This window comes from Aedes aegypti, chromosome 1 (assembly GCF_002204515.2).
Source record: "Aedes aegypti strain LVP_AGWG chromosome 1, AaegL5.0 Primary Assembly, whole genome shotgun sequence".
Taxonomy (NCBI): Eukaryota; Metazoa; Arthropoda; class Insecta; order Diptera; family Culicidae; genus Aedes; species Aedes aegypti.
In genome coordinates, this window is record NC_035107.1 from 190,944,937 (window position 1) to 190,966,865 (window position 21,929).

Consider the following 21,929-nt stretch of genomic DNA (forward strand, 5'->3'; position numbering starts at 1 on the left):
TTTATGGTTTTCTTATTCCTTTACGTTAAAACAGAGCAGAATCCAATTTCAATATTGTATGAAAATATAAAAAAACACTTATATTGCGAGGGAAGCAACAAACAACAGTTCAAATCTCATGTCAGCTTTATGGTTTGGGAAAGCTAAAAAAATCAAGTCGAAAACTAAGAAAGCCTTGGTGATTGAGAGTAGGGACACTATTCGCCATTGTAACGTCCATCTTTGGAACCTCAATAGATCTACTTTTCCTTTGAATTTGATTGATTGTGCTATTTTTCTCCGAATGTCATAACTGTGAATATCGGTACCCCGAATTCAATGCCAGTGTAATAATCAAGAAAGAACAATAAGCAATTAAAATAATAAGATATTTGGCCATTTTCGACTAAACACATTTTGCCAAAAATGCCGAGATCGGTGGAACTCGAAAGAACCGCCAATCAAATAAAGAAGGGTAAATATCAGATGATCCGAAATGGGTCATTCTAGAAAAAGGGGGATTAAAAATCGGTTGATTGACGTTTGTGGAAACGGCATTCGCCGATTTGACACTCGGAGAAAAGTATTAAAAATTCTAATTATTGCTTATTTATTAACATTTGGACGCTTGGAGAATCGACGGTCGAATATTAAACGTAAAGTTACATAGTTGTAGCCAAATTAAGGCTCAAGAATCCATCATTCAATCATCAGCAATCATCGAAAACTAAAAACCAGTTTTTTCGTTCAAATTTAAAGAAATCCTCATGAAAATCTATCATTGAATTACAGATAGTAAGTGCAATGCACTGATAGATTTTGATGAACATTGCTTTGATTTTGAGCGAAAAAACTGGTTTTGAAAATTTGAAAAACGATGATGGTTATTTTCCTCTTAAGACAAGCTGAAAAGATAAGTTAAAAGAACAGCTTATTTTTAAAAGAAAAGTGAATCATTTATGAAATGCAAATATATGAAGATGGTGCATATTTACATGATCAAGTATAAAGATATCTTAGACTCCTCTATGGTACTTATGTATTTTGAACTAAGAATCTTATACTTGGTGGTCATTTTAAATATTTTTAAGTCAACATACTGACATGAATGACCATAAAACGGTTTAAAGGACGTCAATGAAAAAAGTCGAGAAATGGAGATATAATTTTCCGGTAAATGGTCTTTCCGGGTAATGGTTTTCCGGTAAATGGTTCATTCCGGTAAACGGGTTTCCGGGTAATGGTCTTCCGGTTAATTGCATTCCGGGTAATGGTTTTCCGGGTAATGTCGGAGAACCAATAAATCAATAAATATCGCGTAAAACATTAAACAACGAAAATTAATTGAATATTTTTCTTATTTCTCTTTTCAGGTATGTAACTGTGTTGAAATGACAACAGTGATTCAGTGCGTATGTATTTACAAGCTCATGAAAAAAAGATAGCTGGCAACACTGGCCGAGTTAACCCAACTACAGTATGATATTTTGGTTCTGTAAAGAGCTAAAGGAAACCAAGCAATAAAGCAAAGTGAAGTAGTCATTAACTGTATTATTGTTTTATATTGTGACACAATCATATTCTGGTTGATTGCCATACTTTGCAATTCTGATAAATTGTTACCTTTTTGGAAGAAAGCTGAAAACGATTTAAAAAAGGATCTGACAAAATTGGGTCACCTATGGAATATGATTTGATATATTATTAAATTTATAACATCGAGTATACTACAGAACTAAAAAAAGTTTAGCCCAAGGGACATACACAAAAAAGTGTATGTAACATTTTGAAGTGAAATTCGTTGTTCTCAAAAGCAATTTTTATCACTTATATTCTTTGCCTTTAACACCCTCAAACATCAATAATTATCATCTCCCAAATTTGAAAACATGCTTTTTTTAGGAGAATTCCTGAATAAATCTCGTCTGGATTTGTGAAGAAACATGCTGAAAATATAATAGAAAATCTTGGATGCAGAAGAAGAATCTAAACAAAATCGAAAGCAAAATATGCCGAAGAAGTATTTTGTAAACTCAATGAAGATTTCAAATATTGAAAAACATGTGTTCTGCATCTTGATTCCTCCCTAACTCGATGGTCCCACCAATATCGAGTAGTTGATGATACTTCTAGAGATATTCCTCGAGCTAGAGTTCTGGAAAGGTGGTCCAGGTGTCAGTTATTGATAAATTGTTTGGGAAAATATATCGATTCACAGCCAAAATTAACATCTTGAAAAACTCTTGGAAAAATTGCACTAGAGATTCTTTGAAGAAATTAATGAAAAAATTCTCGAAGTATATCTTGCCCAAATTTATTTAAATGATGATAAGTACTTGAAGAACATTAAGCAAAAAATGAGTTGCAGTACATGTATATTAACAAACAAATACCGCTTTTCACCACACCAAAACACCATTTGCACTATGTACCATCCAACACATATTGAATCAAATAAAGCAGTCTCAGTTCAACTACCGTACAGTGCAGAACGTATTTCGTTTCCTGTCCGAAACCCGTTTGGTTGCTCGCGCCAGTCCGTATAATCTTCCATCAACCATTTCTGGTCATTCCCAGTTCGTCCTTGTCGTCGCGCTGTTTAAATTTCGGCAACTATCGCAACAAATTTTATTCGGTATATTTGATTCATACTGGATGATGCTTCACTTCAACTCCAAATTTAATGAATATTCTATAGCTCATCTGTAGAACTGTGCATTATCTCTTCTATTTTAACAGTGTTGCCAGCTACCGAATATTTCAACTCCCCCTGAAAAAAAAATGTTTAATACCGTCTAACGGGGTAACTTTAGACACTTTTAAACTTTAGAGCTCTGCAGACGACAGGTGAAAAAAATGGAATAAATTTAGAGCAGTCATGTGTCTTTATCACCACGTGTAAAATACGAAATGATGTGTATTTTACTGAGATTATGAGTTTTGAGGGATGAAGAACTTGCGTATTTGAAGCCATCCATGACATTTGGACGAAGGTACATTTGGTCGAAGGGACATTTGGTCAAATGGACATTTGGTCAAATGGACATTTGGTCGAATTCTAATGTCATGGTTGATTGGAAAATCAACAGATATAAAACCGAACTTGATTTTTTGCACAATGGGTGAACATTAGAATTAAGGCTTATTTTGAGCAGAAAAACTTTGCATCAGACGTCGATAGCGAATATTTCTAAATGATCATTTTAACATCTTGGTTTGTGTATGTGCTAGTGTCTGTATAGTATAAATTATTCTAGTCATTATTTTTATACTTCAGCCATTTTTAGATTGGAAGATTAAACGTTTCGTTTTTACAAAGTTTGTTGAAGTTCAAGTTCAGTAGGGTTCCGTTCTACTTCGTCGTAAGCGCTATTATCCGTCGTATCAAACTTTAAATGTTCCACTACGGCGGATATTCAAACTTACCTGCAACATAGATTCATTTTCCAAGTGTAATTTTTGTGAGAGCTGTTATGGTTCATACAATTGTACACCAAAAATGCAATAAAACTACTGTATTTTGGTAAATAACTTCAGTTCAATTATCCACTTTTCGCTTTTTCACCGAAATCGCATGGACGAACACGATTTGAGAGATATGCTAAGCGATCGACTGAGACACACCACTTTCCAACACAAGTTTCTTTCCGCCCCTGTGGGTGACTTACTTCGCCGGGCACTTATTTTCACTATGGAAAACCTTCGTACTTCTTCACTGAAGGATCTCATTCCAATCACACGCCGTAAAACTGCAATAATACACCAAATTTTACGAAATTTCCTCAAACGCCGCATATAATTGAGAATGTAAACAAAGTTCAATCCGTCGTACTGAGAAAAAAAAAGCTTGTGCGCATCAATGTGTGCGTGACGCTCGACGTAAAAATACGGTTCCTTTGATTGTGTTGCTTTCGCTGTACTGTGAGCAAATGCCATAATTGTACGGTCAAAAAGAATTGTGTTCATACACGGAGAAATATTTTTACCTAATTTTTGAGTTTACTTTACCCAAAATTAAGTATACCGATTATAGTTTCAACCCAAAATCTCTCGGTTTTCTCTTTCTCCCACACGAATGTTGTCAAAAATAGAGAGAGCTGCATCTACCCTGGGAGGGAGGCACCGATACTACACACGAAATATGACACAACACTTTTCCAAATTGCAAGATAACTCCCGCTCACCAACGACAATCAAGGCAGGCTTGCGGAAAATCGCTAGTTTTCTTTTATTGTGTACCTTCGATCTTTCTGGACAAACTTGGAAAAAGGGCCATAGTTTTATGTGCTCCAATTTTAATGATGATTGGAAAACAGTAAAAAGATGCGTGTTTTATTACTTTATATTCGATCAAATTAAAAGGTACTATCGTGGCATTGCTTTTGGGTGTTGCAGGAATTGATTTTCAACCGACTGTTGTCAACTTTGTTGGAATGCAAAAATTTGTTTTGATCAATTACGCGCTTTTATCAAGTTTGTCCATTCTTCAAGATCTGGGCTCACAGTGACAGTTCGTGACAGCAGAATCTCGGCTCACTATGACGTACATAAATTTTGTATCGGTTTCTCCCTCCCAGCATCTACCCAATGGGGGTACTTTGGCCCAATAAGCCAAATTTGGGTAAATGCAACTTTTCTTATGTTTGGGTCGAAAGAACTCAATTTTACGTTAAATCAACCCAAAATTGAGTATATTTTTCTAATGGAATTAAAGCCAAACTACCTAGTGGGGACCTTGGAAATTTAGCCAAAATTGAGTTATTGGGCTCAACTACGGAATTGCGCTGAAACAACCCAAAATTGAGTTGAATTCCGTCTCCGTGTATGTTTGAGCTGAATTTTGATGACGAACAATTAATTTTAAACAAAATTAGTATATTCCATCATGCTGAAGGAATGGAGGGAGATGCCCGTAGATCTATATATGTAAGAAAAAGACGCGTTTAAACGATTTTTCTTTATTTAATGATTGCCAATTCAGTGTTAAAATATGGAAAATAAAACACTTCACCAAATTATCACGGAGCGGTCTGAAACACTCCTAATCTCGCGGAAGACCTCAACTCAACTGCTGCGCTTGGCTTCGAAAACGATTTACCGCTCTTCTTCATCGGTCTCTCGCATCCTCACAACTCGGTCATCCTGCAAAGGTTCTGGTCCCCAGATCCGGTACGGCTTCAGATGACTAGCCGCCGTCGATGTCTTCTTCGGTCCTTCTCCGGTAATCTTCTCGACGTCGTATCGGTTATTGGGCTTGACGTTGGTTATCTTGTACGGCCCTAGAAATTCAGCCACGTACTTCCTACCTGGACCAAACTGCGTTCGCTTGATAGCAACCATATCGCCGATTTTGTAGGTAGGTGGCTCTCGTGCTCGCAGATTATATGATCGTCGCTGATCCTGCTGTGCTTTCTCGATCGCTGCTCTGGCTTTTGCTCTGATGCCGCTTCGTTGATCATCAAACTGAGCGACACGAATCTCTTCCAACAACTCACACAATCGTACGTCACCGGCATGGCGCATCTGTACCCCAAACATGGCTTCGAACGGGGACACAGTAGTGCTTTGGTGAACGCTCGCATTAATCCACCGTTGTATATTCGCAACGTGCTTGTACCACTTCGTCGAATCATTCACACTGAGCTTCGTGAGCATCGCCAGTATCACTTGGTTCGACCTTTCTACCTGGCCGTTTCCCCGAGGAACTCCGGTTGTGATCTCCACATGTTCGATATTCTGCTCGGCACAGTACACCTTAAAGTCATTCGATGTGAACGCTGCCCCTTTATCACTGATGATTCTTCGTGGGTTCCCAAACAATTCGCTTTGATTCTGCAATCGCTGGATCACTTCATGGGCATTCGTAGTTTTCGTCGGGTATATCCACGTGAACTTCGTAAATGCATCGATAACGACAAACAAGTACTTATACATCTTCTCGGTGACGTCCATTGGTCCAAGATGATCCACATGGTACGTGTCAAAAGGCACATCACCTTTCGGAATCGGAGCCAACAATCCGTCAATTTTTCCTCGCTTGCGATTCGCCAAAATGCACTTTACACAACACTCAATCTGCCTCTTCATCTTCTCAGCCAGACTCGGTATGAAAAAGTCACGTTTGATAATGTCTTCGAGCTTCCGCACACCAAAATGTCCGTTCTCGTGCGCTCTTCGGATCACTTCACTCTGAAGCTCTGCCGGAACAACAATCACTTCTCGTCCATCAATCAGTTTCATCAGCAAATCATCACTCACAAAATAATCATCGAAAGTTTGTGTCTTCAATAGTTCGGTAATCACTTTTAGCTTTTCATCTCGCTTCTGAGCACTTCTTATCATTTCAACCATTGGATCACTCGAAGTCAGCATCACAGGAGCTCGACTCAACGCGTTGACATGCTTCATTCTGGTTCCCGCTCGGTGTTCAACAGTGTAGGTAAACTCTTCCAGCAACAAGGCCCACCTTGCCACACGGTGTCCCAACTGCTTCGCTTTCATCGTATGTTGAAATGCCGCACAATCCGTCACGATTTTGAACGGAATTCCCAACAGATACACGCGGAACCTTTCGACGGCTTTTATCACTGCCAAAACTTCCAAATGGTACGCACTGTAATTCTTCTCGGCATTCGAAGTTTGCTGACTCATGTAATACACTGGGTGCAGCTTCCCGTCATCACTCTTCTGAAGAAGCACAGCACCATACCCTTCCTTGGAGGCATCGGTGTGCAGCTCCGTTTCGGCATCAGGATCGTAAATTTTCAAAACGGGGTCGGACACTAGACACTGTTTCAGCGACATAAAGCTTTTTCGCTGAGAATCACCGAACTCGTACGACACATCCTTCTTCAAAAGCGAAGTGAGCGGCTTCGCAATCAACGCGTACTCCGGAATGAATTTTCGGAAGTAGCTCGTGAGACCCAGGAAACGTTGTAACTCCTTCACATTGGAGGGTTCACGGTAATACTGCACAGCACGAATTTTCGTTGGAGATATGCGGTAACTACCATCACCAATCACATAACCCAGATAGTCCACTTCGTCCTTCAAAAATTAAGATTTCTCCCAATTAAACTGAATCCCATTCTCAGCAGCGACTTTGAGCACTTCCTTCAACACTTCGATGTTTTCTTCTTCGGACTCCGACGGAATAATCGCATCGTCGACATAAATTATCAGCCGGCCACTTCTTATTAGGTCACGGAACACGTCAGCCACAAAACGACTGAAGCTAGCCGGACTGTTACAAAATCCGAATGGAGTCTTCAAGAACTCGTACTGTCCCGTGTGAGTTACGAAACTAGTATACTTCTGACTTGACACTTCCACAGGCACATGGAAAAAAGAGTTTTTCAAATCGAGTGTAGTAAACACTTTCGCCTTTTTGAGACTGTCCACTTGATCTTCAATGTTTCTCATCGGAAAGCAATCTTTCACAACCTTCTGATTCAACTGACGATAGTCCACACACACTCTCATCGAACCGTTCTTCTTGGGTGCAAGTGTAACGGGGCTTGCATATTCACTGACGCTCTCCTTGATTATGCCAGCTTTGAGCCACTCGTCTACAGTTTTTTCCAGGATCGCTTTTTCCTTCGGAGCAAACCGTCGCGGAGGAATGTGCACTGGAACGTCGTCATTCAAAATAATTTTTGTTTCCACTCGACTTTTCACATCGCTTTTCGGTTCATAGTTCTTAATCATCTCGCTGATAACACTTGCATATCGAGGTGGCACATCGATATCAACATCACCCTTCTCCCCTTCCAAAACCATCATCATTTCACTCTCGTCGTCGCACTTTGCTTCGTTTTTCTTCTTATTGATTTTCACTCCCTCTTTGTTGATCTCCGCATCCAATCGATTCAACGCATCCATGCCCAAAACAGCATCATATGACATGCTACCGACCGGCACCACATAAAATGGCATCTCTGGTTGCTCTTCCGAGTCAACACAAATACCAACAACGATTTTGCCACGTGCTCGCGTTTTCATTGCACCAAAACCACTAAACACCATCGGAGTATTGGTGAGCGCCGGCTCTCCAATTCGCTTGTATGCACTTTCACATATCAAGTTATGCCGACTGCCCGTATCGAACAACGCACGCAGCTCGATATTTTTCACACTGATCTGGAGCACGGGCATTCTCTCTTCGGTGAGAATGTTGACTTCGTTGTCCTTCTCTTTCTGCTGCTTGCAGTCTTTCGCGCGGTGACCAAAATCACCACACACAAAGCACTTCGGTCCGCGTGACTTCATGTCGCAATCATTGGCATAGTGCCCACGATTTCCACAATTGTAGCACCGCACTTCTTCGGCAGTGGACTCGGATGTGTCGCTCTTGGTGGAGATTTTTGAGCTCTTTTTCACTTTTTCCTTCTCGGCTCTCACCACGGGCTTCGCGCTACTACGACCACTGTCTCGCATTTGATTTTTCATTTTCTCGTATTGCTTCACGCGGTCTTTCAAATCGTTCACTTTAGTCGTACCAAACAAACACACTTTGTTCACCGGATCATCGGTTATGCCACGAACTACGTAATCACACACAGCCTCCTCTTCGATTCCACCGCGTTTCGCGATGTTTTGCATGTGGTAGATATACTGCAGATAGGATTCGTCACTCTTCTTTTTGCGACTTCGCAGCAGCTCGTGGATTTCCGCACTCGTCACTTTATCTTCAAATTCTTCTTCAAGGGCGGCTCTCAACGCAGCCCAATCATTGAGCCCGGATGAACTACTCACAAACAGCTTCGCAGTGCCTTTCAACAGTCTGCGGCCGTAAACGAACTTTTGCACGCTATTCCAACCGAAATTGTCACACGTCTTCTCGAAATCGTTCAGCCACTCAAGCACACCGCGATCGGAACGTTCTCCGGAAAACTTTTCGAGCGAATCACCGATATCGTGGAAGGTGAACTGCGGCGCGCGCACATTTTCTTCTTCGTCACTCGAACCCATTTCGCGCTGGTTTCTCGTAATTTTCGGAGTTGATGTGGTAACTTTTTGTCCACCAACGTTTACCACTGTTTCGTCTTCGACCGTGCTATTTCCTAAAAGCCTTCGCACGAGCGTCGCCTTTTTGCCACTAGTCGAGAGGTTTTTCTCCGCACACAGTTCTCGCAAATTCCGAAGCGATTGTTGCGCAAGCTGCTCTTCACTTTCGGACATTATGAAGCATCTCGTTTCACGTCCACACAAACACTACTCTGTTCTCACAGGCGAAGATATTCTCCATTCGACCACATAACTCACAGTGGTAGTAGGATTTCGCTTCGTTCTCACAGCTCTCAATTTGGAGACTTCTCTCCAATCTCACAGCACTCGGAATTTTTTCAACATTCGATCACACAATATGGCGGCGCGAAATTTCAATTCAACACATGAACGAAAATCGCTTTCCACTCAATCTTCCGGAACTAAAAACACTGGGAGGCAATCCCGGTTGAGCCCCCATGTAAGAAAAAGACGCGTTTAAACGATTTTTCTTTATTTAATGATTGCCAATTCAGTGTTAAAATATGGAAAATAAAACACTTCACCAAATTATCACGGAGCGGTCTGAAACACTCCTAATCTCGCGGAAGACCTCAACTCAACTGCTGCGCTTGGCTTCGAAAACGATTTACCGCTCTTCTTCATCGGTCTCTCGCATCCTCACATATATTCTAGTAAAACATTTTATTATAGCGTTGATATATTGTGTTTTAACCACTCAATACATCACAGTGAGCCGTAAGTTGTGAGACGAATCTGGAAACTGATTGCGACGGAGTTGAAAACGATACGACGGATTGAGAATACGGTAAGATGCATTTTCTTTGCATTATTTCCAAGAAGAGATCAAGATTTTTCAAAATGTTATTGTACAATGCTAAAGCCGTTTTAAGAAATAATTGTTTGGCATCGGTTTGTATCAGCATCATTCACTGCAATACTGGGAAAATTGCAGTTCTCACTGATCAATGCTTAATACGATGGATACTAGCACATCACCCTAATTGTACGAAATGCTATAGAATTATTCTTACCATGTTTATCGTCTTATTAGCCCAATTTGATTATTAATTTTCTTTGAACTCGAACACTATTTATTGATCAACGTTGGAAACATAATGATCTGTTGAGTTTATTATTATTTCAAAATAGAATCATTCTTTGGTAAAATGCTTCCTAAATACAACTCAATACATGTTATGAATATAGGAGCCAATTTTGATGGCCATGCCATTTAAGAAACGCTTTGATGAAGTGCATTATATCAGTGTATTGTGAATTCCAGTTAAATTACAACAAACATGTGATTTTGATGTCTTGATTGATAATTAGTTTATTATTAATTCAATCGAAAATAATCAAACAAGAGAAGTGTATTTATCCTGTGTATCGCGTGACGTGAGAAGAGTCAACTGATGTGACGAAATATAAGTTGCATCGATTTAAAAAAAGCTCGTTGCGATTCAACCGATTCTCAGAATAACGGTGAATGAGAAAAATCAAATTTCGCCAAAAACGCAAGTAGTCAAGCGATTTTGTTTGCAAGTTGATGTACTCTCAGAACACATCGCATTGAAAGCTTGAAATTTGTTCAAGAAATTTTATCAGTACAGTATTCTACAATGTTGTTGTAGCATATGCATCGTCAAGTATAAGCACGTAACATATAATCACTCTCCTATTTCAAAGACCCAAGCAGTATTAACGTCAAAATGTCAGTAGTCGACTAAATTTTCGACAAAATGTCCTTTGTCTTGAAGCAATTAAATTCTTTTCCACCAAATGTCCTTTCGACCAAATGTACTTTCGACTAAATGTCAATCGACCAAATGTTATAGATTCCATGAAAATTCTCAAAAACTAGACAGGATTGTCAATTAAAGTAATTAATTTTTGGATAAATGTTGAATATTTGACTTATGAAGTAAAATATATGCTAACATCATATAACATGGCTATTTAAGTAAAGGTTTGCTATCTTAAAGCCATGCAATTTCTTTTTCAGACCCAGTGAATATTTTTTAGGTCATGTTTTATCATTGAGTTTTTACTCAAACTGAAACCACATCAACGTTTTTTGCTAAATTCGACTCTATTGGTCTCTTTACATATCCAGCATCCTAATTTAAGTGAAAGGAGATCCTTTCAACAACGTTTGTGGAATTTTCTTTAGGTATTAAAGAATGGCAAGCATTCATTCTTAAAATATGAGATTTATATTTTTACAATGTTTTGCGCCAAAAGTATTATTAATAATTAAAATACAATAAGTTTTGCATTGCATAATATAAAATGTTGCAGAGATGCAGAAAATAAAAGATAATAAATACTCTAGCATGTGATATTTATCTATTTTTTAGCCCTCTTCTTTCGTCCCTCTAACGGTCGTAAAACTAGGTTTGAGTGTAGATTTATGTTAAAATAGGATATGACTGTAGTCTTAGCTTAGGACGTCTGTCTTGTGAATATCTTAAGGTGAAGATGAATCGAAGCCAAAGTTCAAATTTTCAAGAGCACGGATCTGGAGAACCAAACATCCTTTTGAGCTGAAAACTTAATCGTCTGGTCAATCGATTAAGTTTTCAGCATAAAGTTTGTGTGTACAATTTGTGTGGACAATCATAAGTCTAACTTTTGGAATGGCCCTACACTTAAACGAATTCTGAAAGCCGTGCAAGGTAAATGAATGGAATCGTGAATCGTTCCTCTAATTCTGTATTTTTTTATAATTTCCAAACAATTCTCATTCTTCTATTAACGTTCATACTCATACTGGGGTTGGTAACAAATTTTGTTTTGACTACCATAGTCTTCATTAACATATTTCCATTTGCCAAATTCACGATTTTCTATAATTCGCCGTGAAATATTTTTCGAGGCGTGATAAAATTGAGTCAATACCGTAGAAGCAAATTGCAGGGAAAATTACATGACATTATCATTAGTTTTTGCTGTGATTGATAAGTAATGTTAGCCTAAAATATTTATTCCGAGCAAACCTATTAACCTATGTAATATTTGCCATACAGTGGATGGATAATTTGTAATTTTTGCAAACCTTTTCCTTGCTCTTGATTTCATCTCTTTCTCCCCCATTCAACGATCAAATACAAAAGAAAAGCGATTTTACCCACACACAAACTGAGCGTCCGTACTCTGCGGGTTGCAGAGTTAACACGTTTGTGTTTGCTTGTTTTCATTCTCACAGTTGTGAAGAGTTTGTTTTGACAACTGCAGTGCTCCAAAGAGAAAGAGATTATTTTGCCCATCTCTCAGTTTGTGAGAGAACTTTTTTTCTCATTTCTCATTTCAGGGAACAGCTCATTTCAAAACAGCTCTTCGTTGTGTCTTTGCCCAACAGAAATTGTGTTTATTTGTTTGAGCTGTATTTTGATGGCGAACAATAAATTTTAAAGGAAATTAATACATATCATCATGCTGAAATAATGGAGCAAGATACCCGTAGATCTCTATTTGCTAATACAAACAATTATAATAGCGTTGATATGTTGTATTTTGACCACTCACTATATCATTGTGAGACGAATCTGAAAACTGATTGCGATGAAAATGAAAACGATACGACGAATTGAGAATACGGCAAAATGAAATTTCATTGCATTATTTTCAAAAAGATAAAGATTTACCAAAATTTTATTGTACAATGCGTAAGCTATTTTGGGAAAGACTTGTTTGGCATCGGTTTGTATTAGCATCATTCACTGCAATACTGGGGAAATTGCAGGTTCGCACTGATCAAAGCTTAATACGATGGATACTAGCACATCACCCTACGTATTTCATTTACTGAAAGCTTCTTACTGGATTTCAGGCTCTACTTTCTTTTTAAACTTCCCGCCTACCTGAAGTTTTAGCACAGTTTCGACTAACTTTTCTTCTTCCAGTTGAGACAGCATACTGTACCTCAGCAAACAATATGAGTCAATATGAGTCAGTCATCGATGGCAGCTATGGCTAAAAGCAGCGTGAGGAGTCTACCCACCATCAACCATGTTTGCAAGGCTTCATCCAATGAGGTGCTTACCACTGTATCAGTCCAACTGACTGCCTTTCCAGAGAGGGTGAGCCAATGATGGCGGGTGCGAAAATACTTCTCTTGGGATAAAGCACTTCAACAGCTTTCCCTGTCCGTGTTCTGTTAAGAGAAATAATAACTTTTTCTTCTCGGAACCACCCGCAGTCTCCAATCATCGCGTTACCAAGGATGTGACGAAAATATGAACGATTCCTGATGACATCGACGGGCGAAGACCTAGAGAGTTTGTTTGTGCTGGATGAGCAAGGAAAGAAGCAATAATAAATCAAGAAAGCCCCGAAACGCTAGGTCGACTGACTGCTTTCCGGAACCAAAGTGGATATAATCTCTGCTAATGATATCTATTTTATTTATTCTTTCCTCGACCAGGACCACTCGAATCACTTCGGAATCGCAGTCGCCGATTCGGTTTGGGGGTTCAGCTTGTCCGTAGGAAGTGCGGAATACGAAAAATCTCAGCTTGTTATCCTCTTAGTAGCTGTTGTAGACGCTCGTGTCTTCCTCCTTCAAGAAATGTGAGGGATTTTTATCTAGCCTGCTTGCACCCTCACCTCTCGTTCCGAGTAGATATGTATTGGAGTGGCTCCGGAGCTGGAGGCAATCGAAAAATGCTGTCATTATTATTCCCGAATCGTAAAATATAACCATGTTCCTCTGGCCAAGATGAAGCGGCAGCCGGAAGAGATTTAGTATTCCGACCCGGGTGGAGATTTGCCGCTTCACGAGAACCCGGGACCGATGTTCACCGAGATGGAAATGTGCTCTGCTGATCTGGCAGCAGCAGCATCGTCTGAGACGTTGCTAAGACAAGTTTTCTTAAGCTTTTCGGGTTGAAGTTGAAATTTATCTTGGCTGGATGGAGACGAAGGAGAGACATGCTCGGTACAGTTTGTGTTTAACTTTCCATTCTGCGGCACAATAGGTCAATCGATGGGATTTTCTCTCGGCAAACTGGATCATAAAGTTTCATTTTGGGGCTTGGATTTGCCACAAAATCAGAGCATTGGTTGGTAGGTCGGAGTCGAAAGTGGTTTCGAGAAAATTATTTGCCGCAGTAGTGTTTGATGCTTCTTGGAAAACTATTTCATTATCATGATCAGCCAGCAATGCCAGAGATCCAGGCCTAAGTTGGGTAGAGTGTGCAGTGAGATTATTTGGAAATTTTATTTGTTTTAAGGTTTTCTTGACTCAGTGTTCAGATACGTGGCTAAAAAGCAGAGAAATTCGACTGGAAGAAACAACAGTCTTCTAGTTTCAAAATCTTCCGAAACGGATTTTGATAATCAAAACACGAAACGAAATATAATTACAGCTTGTAATGTAGCCTGACTATGGGTACACAACAAAATTATATCAGCTTATGATATAATTATTTTATCGAACATAGGTTGATACAAACTTGATGCAGAATGTTGTTAAAACAACTAAAATCAAAACATATTAAACCCAGTTAACTGTTTGATATAAAATTTCAAAAGCGTAATCATGTCCAATATACGGGAAGACACATTAGTAACAAACTTTTTTCGTTTCTAGTTTTCTCATATTTGATAGGGGTATTTTAGTTTCTGCATTTAAAACTGTCATCACTATAAGGCAAATTCAATTTACATAAGTTTAATCTACTCTCCATTCAATTCTATTGATGCCAGAACAAGTTCAATGGTACTGCTTGTGCAACACCATAATCGTAATTACCAATCGCCAGACCCCAGTTCGGCACTCTCTCCGAATTCTCTTAACAACCTCTAATCTACACCACCCGCCCCAACATTTTCCCAACACTCACATATTGAGTGAAAGAGAGACAGAGAGAGAAATTCAATAATGGGTTGGAAAATAAACAATCAATAAACAACCCATTAGAGTCAATTAGATCTAAGCGCAAAGTATCGTCCCGCACCCGCCAAAAGCCGAAACTCCCATCGAAACCCGAACCGTAATTATCCGAGACCGGGGAGGTTCGATGCGTCGGTCCAGCAATTTTTCCGAACCGGAGTAATCGTAATTGGCAAAGAAATTAACTCTTGTTTCAGAAGAGATCCTTCGAGGGAGATATTAAGAGAAAGAGCCATATTATTGGTAGTTTACCGTATTTGGGAAATTGGAGACCGTTTTGATGGAAGAAATTGCATCACTTCGATGAGCAAAAGTAACTTAACTACCCATTGCGCCGATACTTTTGGCAGCAATGGTGGTAGATTGAATAATCGGTAGGAAAAGTATCTCTGAAGTTCGGTTATTGTGAATGGTTAGAGATGCAGCATTGTTAAACGGAAGACCTCACTTTACTATGATTTTGTTTGGAAAAGAATTGTGCAGGTATATTTGGGGGTAGACTTATTGCAGTAAGAATCTCATACCGTAGACCTGTGTTCGAATCCCACTCCGTGATGTTTTACTATGACCTCAAAATGTTGGTCCAGAAGTAAACTTAAATGTGACTAAAAATCTCATACAAAAATATAGAAATAAAGGATCAAAAATAAAACCATAGACTCGAATAAGTCAAAACAGGAGTGACGAAATTCACAACAAAAACTGATAAATTTTATTCGCGGGTAATTGATGAGTGCACTTTTTTCGTCTTCTTCGTAATCGCGACTCATTAAGGTGAAGATGAATCGAAGCTAATCCTCAAGTTTTCAAGAGCACATATCTGGAGAACCGAACATCCGTTCAGGGTGAAAACTTAATCGATTGATCACTAGCTGGTGGTAACCAATCAATTAAGTTTTCAGCTCAAACGGTTGTTCGGTTCTCCAGATCCGTGCTCTTGAAAATTTGAAGTTTGGCTTCGATTCATCTTCACCTTAAATCAATCAACGAAATGGCTAATTGTGGTGTGAAAAATTGATCTGATCTCACGCCAATCGATGTGCCAATAATGTCATGGCAGTTTTTGCTGACGAAAACCACCACAGACATCAGCGTTATTCAATTGATTTGCTCGAATTGGCTTCATCGTTGTTGCGTTGTATTGGACTCATACTTGCATCATATAATGCGAACAAATCCAAAGTGTCTCAGTTGATAAGTTGAGGAGTTCGTAGAATTCAACGATTCAGCTCAGTTCCATTCAAGATATAGGTTCTCAAAAAAGTTTTTGGAAAGGGTGTCCCACATCAAATTGCATCACGGGAATAACGATGTTGACCTATCCCTTTCAAACATATACCCCTGCATTCACGCCAGTTCATGCTGGAAGGTGTAGGGCTAGTATAATTCTATGGCAGAGAGGCTTGCTGTTTGATTAGCAGGCTGTCTTTGTATAAGTCTTTGTAGGCATGCAATAATAATGGAAGAATTGAAGCGTATGGAAATGATTTTTTGGTCCGTTTCTGGCTCGAGTAAATGCTGTGAACTGTCATAGATCAACTGTGATAGAACAAGAGTGGAAGATAGATATGTTTTTGGGGTTTTCGGCTTTCAGTCTCTGGGAATCATAAACGGATTTCCGTTCTACACCTGACGTTTCGGTCACATTTATTGTGCCTTTTTCGAAGGATCTACAAATGAACAATTAGTACAAAACATAAAACATTAACATAAACACAATCTTACAGACAACGATCACTCCGTTCACTCGTTTCGTGTATGTCTTAAACATAATTGTACGTCGGACCATAACTATAACGAAACACATGATCATAAGGGTATCAGTTTGTGAAGGAGGTGTTAAGAAACTCACGTGTTTCGAGTTCCCTTCTTTTACGCTCGTTTTTAAATCTACCGGTTGAATTTTAGTTTACCTCCTACGATAATTCACTACCGTCACTTTCGCGCCAGATATCAATTTCATGTGTGTGTCGTTATAGCTATAATACTATTGTGTGTTATCTCTTTCTGTTGTTCTACGTGTTGTGTGTTGTATCGTTTTGGTAGTGTGTAACACACCAGCGTACGTGCCGCTCAAGTTATCGGTATCGGTACGCTTGTTGACAGTGTGTGGTGTGTTCAAGATGTGGCATGACTCTAGTATGGCTAAATTTTGCTTCTTGCTAGTGGAATCCAATACTTGTACCCTGTCTAGTAGAAATTGGTGGTTGTTGGTGATGCAATGATCCAGTAGTGCTGTTCTCTCCCGTAGCCTTTCCATCTCGTAGTCCGTCGCGTCCTTCCCTGCTTCTCGTAATTCTCTCACTTTGTTGATTGTCGATCGGTGGCCGGACACCCGATCTTTCAGTCGGCATGATGTCATACCTACATAGCTTGCTTCACAGTCTCCGCATGGTATTTTATATATCACGTTTGACCGTTGGTTGATCTCTACCTTGTCCTTCACTCCTGGTATGATGGACTTGATAGTTTTCCGTTGTTTCGGACAGATTACGATTTCCGGATAATCGGGTTTAAGTGTCCGTTGGATTGTCCTGGTAAGAGGACCTATGTTGACGATCGATCGGTACTGTTTTTCGTCATTCGTGGGTGGAGTTACGGTGGGTTGATTTACATGGCTGTGGTTGATGAGGCGATTGATCAGTGATCTGGGATAGTCGTTTTGTCGTAGTTGTTTGTGGATGATTTTCTTCGTTGTGGCTTCGTCAACGTTAGTAGAAAATGTGGTGACCCTTTTGATCAGATTCTTGGCGACATTTATCTTGAGTGTCATACTATGCGCTGATCGATAGTTCAAGAATCTGCCTGATGCAATCGGTTTAGCATACCATTCTGTTTTAATTGACTGGTCTGGTTTTCTGACCAACATTAAGTCCAGATATGGTAGCCGTCCCTCATTTTCTACTTCCACTGTGAATTGTATTTTCTCGTGGTAATTGTTGAACGTGTCCCTCACGGTTTCGATTTCGCCTTTCGGGACTGCCAGCATAAGGTCATCAACATATTTCTTTATCACTGGCATGGGGAAATTGATCTGTTTTGTGACTGTATCCAACAATGTTTCCATCACAAGATCCGCGATTATGGGTGAGAGAGGATTGCCCATCGCTGTCCCGTATACCTGTTGATAATATTGTCCTTTGAATTGAAAGTAGCTGCAATTTATACAGAACTCTGTTATCTCTAAGAACAAATCTAGGTTGATGTCCGTGTGCTCTTTCATAGCCTCCCAATGCATGATGACGTTTTGTACCACCAACTCTCTTGGGATGCACGTGAACAGTGAAACCACATCCAGCGATATCAGTACATAATCCGGTGGTAGCTGTACATTGTTAATGTACTCGCAGAAGGAGAACGAGTCCGATATGTTATATTTGCTCTCTAATGAATGTTGGAGAATTGTTCCTACATATTTCGATAGTTCGTACGACGGTGACGTCATACATGCTACAACCGGTCTCAGTGGTAGACCCTCCTTGTGAGCCTTGGGTGCACCGTATATGCGCGGTGCTGTAGCTGTATACGTTTTTAACCTCATTTCAGTCTTGCGGTCGATAAGCTTCAAATCCACAAGACGTTTTGCGAATTGGTTGTTCTTGCGTTGATAGTTGGCTGTGGGGTCGTTAGACAGCTTTAGGTATGTGACGTCATCATCGATCATCGCTTGTAGCTTAACATCGTACTCGTCCCTCTTCATTACTACCGTTTTGTTTCCTTTATCCGCCTCGATTACCACGATGTCAGGATGTTGTTGGAGGAATTTTCGGGTTGCTTTTGTGGCAGAGTGATAGAAGTTGCTTATCGTGTCCTTTTTGCCTCTCTTTTCCGCATTCAAGTAGTTTTGTATCTGATTCGCTATCAAGCATCTGTTTTTGTCGCATGTTTCCCTCTTACCAGGACAATCCAACGGACACTTAAACCCGATTATCCGGAAATCGTAATCTGTCCGAAACAACGGAAAACTATCAAGTCCATCATACCAGGAGTGAAGGACAAGGTAGAGATCAACCAACGGTCAAACGTGATATATAAAATACCATGCGGAGACTGTGAAGCAAGCTATGTAGGTATGACATCATGCCGACTGAAAGATCGGGTGTCCGGCCACCGATCGACAATCAACAAAGTGAGAGAATTACGAGAAGCAGGGAAGGACGCGACGGACTACGAGATGGAAAGGCTACGGGAGAGAACAGCACTACTGGATCATTGCATCACCAACAACCACCAATTTCTACTAGACAGGGTACAAGTATTGGATTCCACTAGCAAGAAGCAAAATTTAGCCATACTAGAGTCATGCCACATCTTGAACACACCACACACTGTCAACAAGCGTACCGATACCGATAACTTGAGCGGCACGTACGCTGGTGTGTTACACACTACCAAAACGATACAACACACAACACGTAGAACAACAGAAAGAGATAACACACAATAGTATTATAGCTATAACGACACACACATGAAATTGATATCTGGCGCGAAAGTGACGGTAGTGAATTATCGTAGGAGGTAAACTAAAATTCAACCGGTAGATTTAAAAACGAGCGTAAAAGAAGGGAACTCGAAACACGTGAGTTTCTTAACACCTCCTTCACAAACTGATACCCTTATGATCATGTGTTTCGTTATAGTTATGGTCCGACGTACAATTATGTTTAAGACATACACGAAACGAGTGAACGGAGTGATCGTTGTCTGTAAGATTGTGTTTATGTTAATGTTTTATGTTTTGTACTAATTGTTCATTTGTAGATCCTTCGAAAAAGGCACAATAAATGTGACCGAAACGTCAGGTGTAGAACGGAAATCCGTTTATGATTCCCAGAGACTGAAAGCCGAAAACCCCAAAAACATAACCTCCATCACAGTCGATTCCTGTACAGTGGAAGATAGAAGCAAGTGAAAAATACAATTACAAAATACGAGGAAAAGCAGAAGCAGTAGTTATAAGACCACTAACCACAGCGACATCTGACTACAGCTTCTTCTGTACGAAAACTCACTTTTTCTTCATGTCTTCCTCAGATCCGAACTCCGTCGGATGCTTCCGTAGCGCCTGCTTCACAATACTCCATTTTTTTCAATTAGTCCTAGCTCTGGTGTGTTGGGGGCGGAGATCATATCCTTAGACATCTCGTTGGCATCGTACCACTCCAGGACGACATTTCAATAGTGGCACGAACATGGGCGTAGCTAACATTTCCATAAGGAAGGGGCAAGCGACCTTAAAATTCAATTCACGTATTTCACGCAAAACGATTATTGCACATAACCGCTACATCCATTTTACATGACATTACGTTGAATAATAAAGGACATCCAACCTTGTTTTTTCATTGACAGTGAAAAAATAGTCTCAAACGCATCTTAGTTTAATTTTTTGGCTGAGTAGTACCCATTACTCCCACTGACTTGGAAAATTCAAGATAGGTAGTAGTCTGAAAAATCGGCCTATTAATCGGCAGTTTAAACCCAGGCAGTTATTGAAACAGGATATAAAGATGCCTTGCAGACCCTTCAAAGTTTCGTAAAAAAGATCCCACCAGTATTTCATCCAGCAAGGAATCCGACAGAAAATCCCCCTAGAAAATATCTAGGGTTTTCGGCTGAAAATTTTCCAGGATTTGTTTTTGGTTTCCCGTTTTGGTTATTTGCACCCTTTAAGGAGTTCTTCCAGAATCTCCTCAATGTGTTTCATCAAATTGATTGATTTAAACACACAATGCATGGAATCGTGAGCTCGTTGATATGGAGTTACAGAGTTTCCTTCGTAAACTATTCCAAAGATTTATTTTTTCCTTGATTTCACTTAGTATTTTCTAAAGGGTTCCTAATAATAACTAATGATGCATCAAATTTCTCAACAGATTTTCACTTGAACTCATTCAGGGATTCATCTAAGGATTGTTTCAGGAATCCTGTTAATGTATTTCTCGATGAATTCAAGATTTGAAGAGCTTTACTCCTGATGAAAGAGATTCTCGTATAAATTCATACAAGGTATTTATCTAAAGTTAATGCAGACATAAATTTAAGAAAAACTATAAGCATTGCCTACATAAACTTTTCATGGCATATTTTCTCGGATTCTTTTATGTTAATTTCAAACTAATGATACAAAAATTATAAGCTTTTTTAAGATCACCAAGAACGCTTTAGAGATTAATATGAAAATTTCTTCACAGACTTCTTTAGAAACTCCACCTTAACAGTAAAAATAAATTTCTAAGGATGCTATTCTTGGAATCCCTTTAAGTACAATTGGTACAAATTCCTCCAGAATTTAATCAAACTATTTTGAAATAGGGGGTTTTACGGCTTCGACACAATGCGACTATTATCGGCAACCAAATTTTAAACGCCAAATACACAGAATTTTTCTATCAAAACACATCAATGAAAACATTTAGATGATTCTTTGTTCTGTCCGCTTTCCGCTGACGAGATTTACGAGACTGAACAAACAATATCGCTAGAGATGTCATCAATTCAAATGAACATGCCTCAAAATGCGACTGTTTTGAAGCTGCCGAAGAGATTCACCAGCAGATCTTATGGGAAAGTTGCCGAAGAGAATGAGGTGGCCGACAATAGTCACACTGACAAGAGATGTTCGCAGCGTTGTAAAAACGATTCCAAAAGCATTTTGACAAGTCTATCGGTGTGAATTGATAGAGAATTGAGCAACGCATAAATGTAAACAGATAAACACGGAATTTGTCTGCTGATGTCCGAGAAAATAACAAAAGAAGCGTGGCATCGGCTTAGACTGCCGACAATATGTAAGTTCCCCTATTTCTCAAGAATGATTCAAGAAACACTGCAGAAATTATATCATGAACTCCTTCAAGAATTTCTCCAGACACTAATTTCTGGACACATCAATGCGATACGTTCATATGTAACTTCTTTAGGCAATCAAATTATATAATTTTGTCCCGAAGAAACCCTTGAAAATTCCAGAATTCTCGATAAGAATTGTTGTATAGCTTTGAATTAAGGAAAAATCTGTTCTGGAATCTATATGGCTATAAAT

At 39.4% G+C, this 21,929-nt stretch overlaps 1 protein-coding gene and 2 long non-coding RNA genes across 3 annotated transcripts in view; 2 read left to right on the plus strand and 1 right to left on the minus strand.

Annotated features, from left to right (window-relative positions):
- LOC5577501 overlaps positions 1–21,929 on the plus strand; it is an 833,563-nt gene that overhangs the window by 426,677 nt on the left and 384,957 nt on the right. The gene's annotated exons all lie outside the window — the stretch shown is intronic.
- LOC110679858 lies at positions 16,512–16,987 on the minus strand. The gene is made up of 3 exons (XR_002502760.1): positions 16,734–16,987; positions 16,607–16,672; positions 16,512–16,551 (listed from the first exon to the last, which is right to left on the minus strand). It is a non-coding gene; the product is annotated as an uncharacterized LOC110679858 (long non-coding RNA).
- LOC110679854 lies at positions 19,210–19,685 on the plus strand. The gene is made up of 3 exons (XR_002502759.1): positions 19,210–19,463; positions 19,525–19,590; positions 19,646–19,685. It is a non-coding gene; the product is annotated as an uncharacterized LOC110679854 (long non-coding RNA).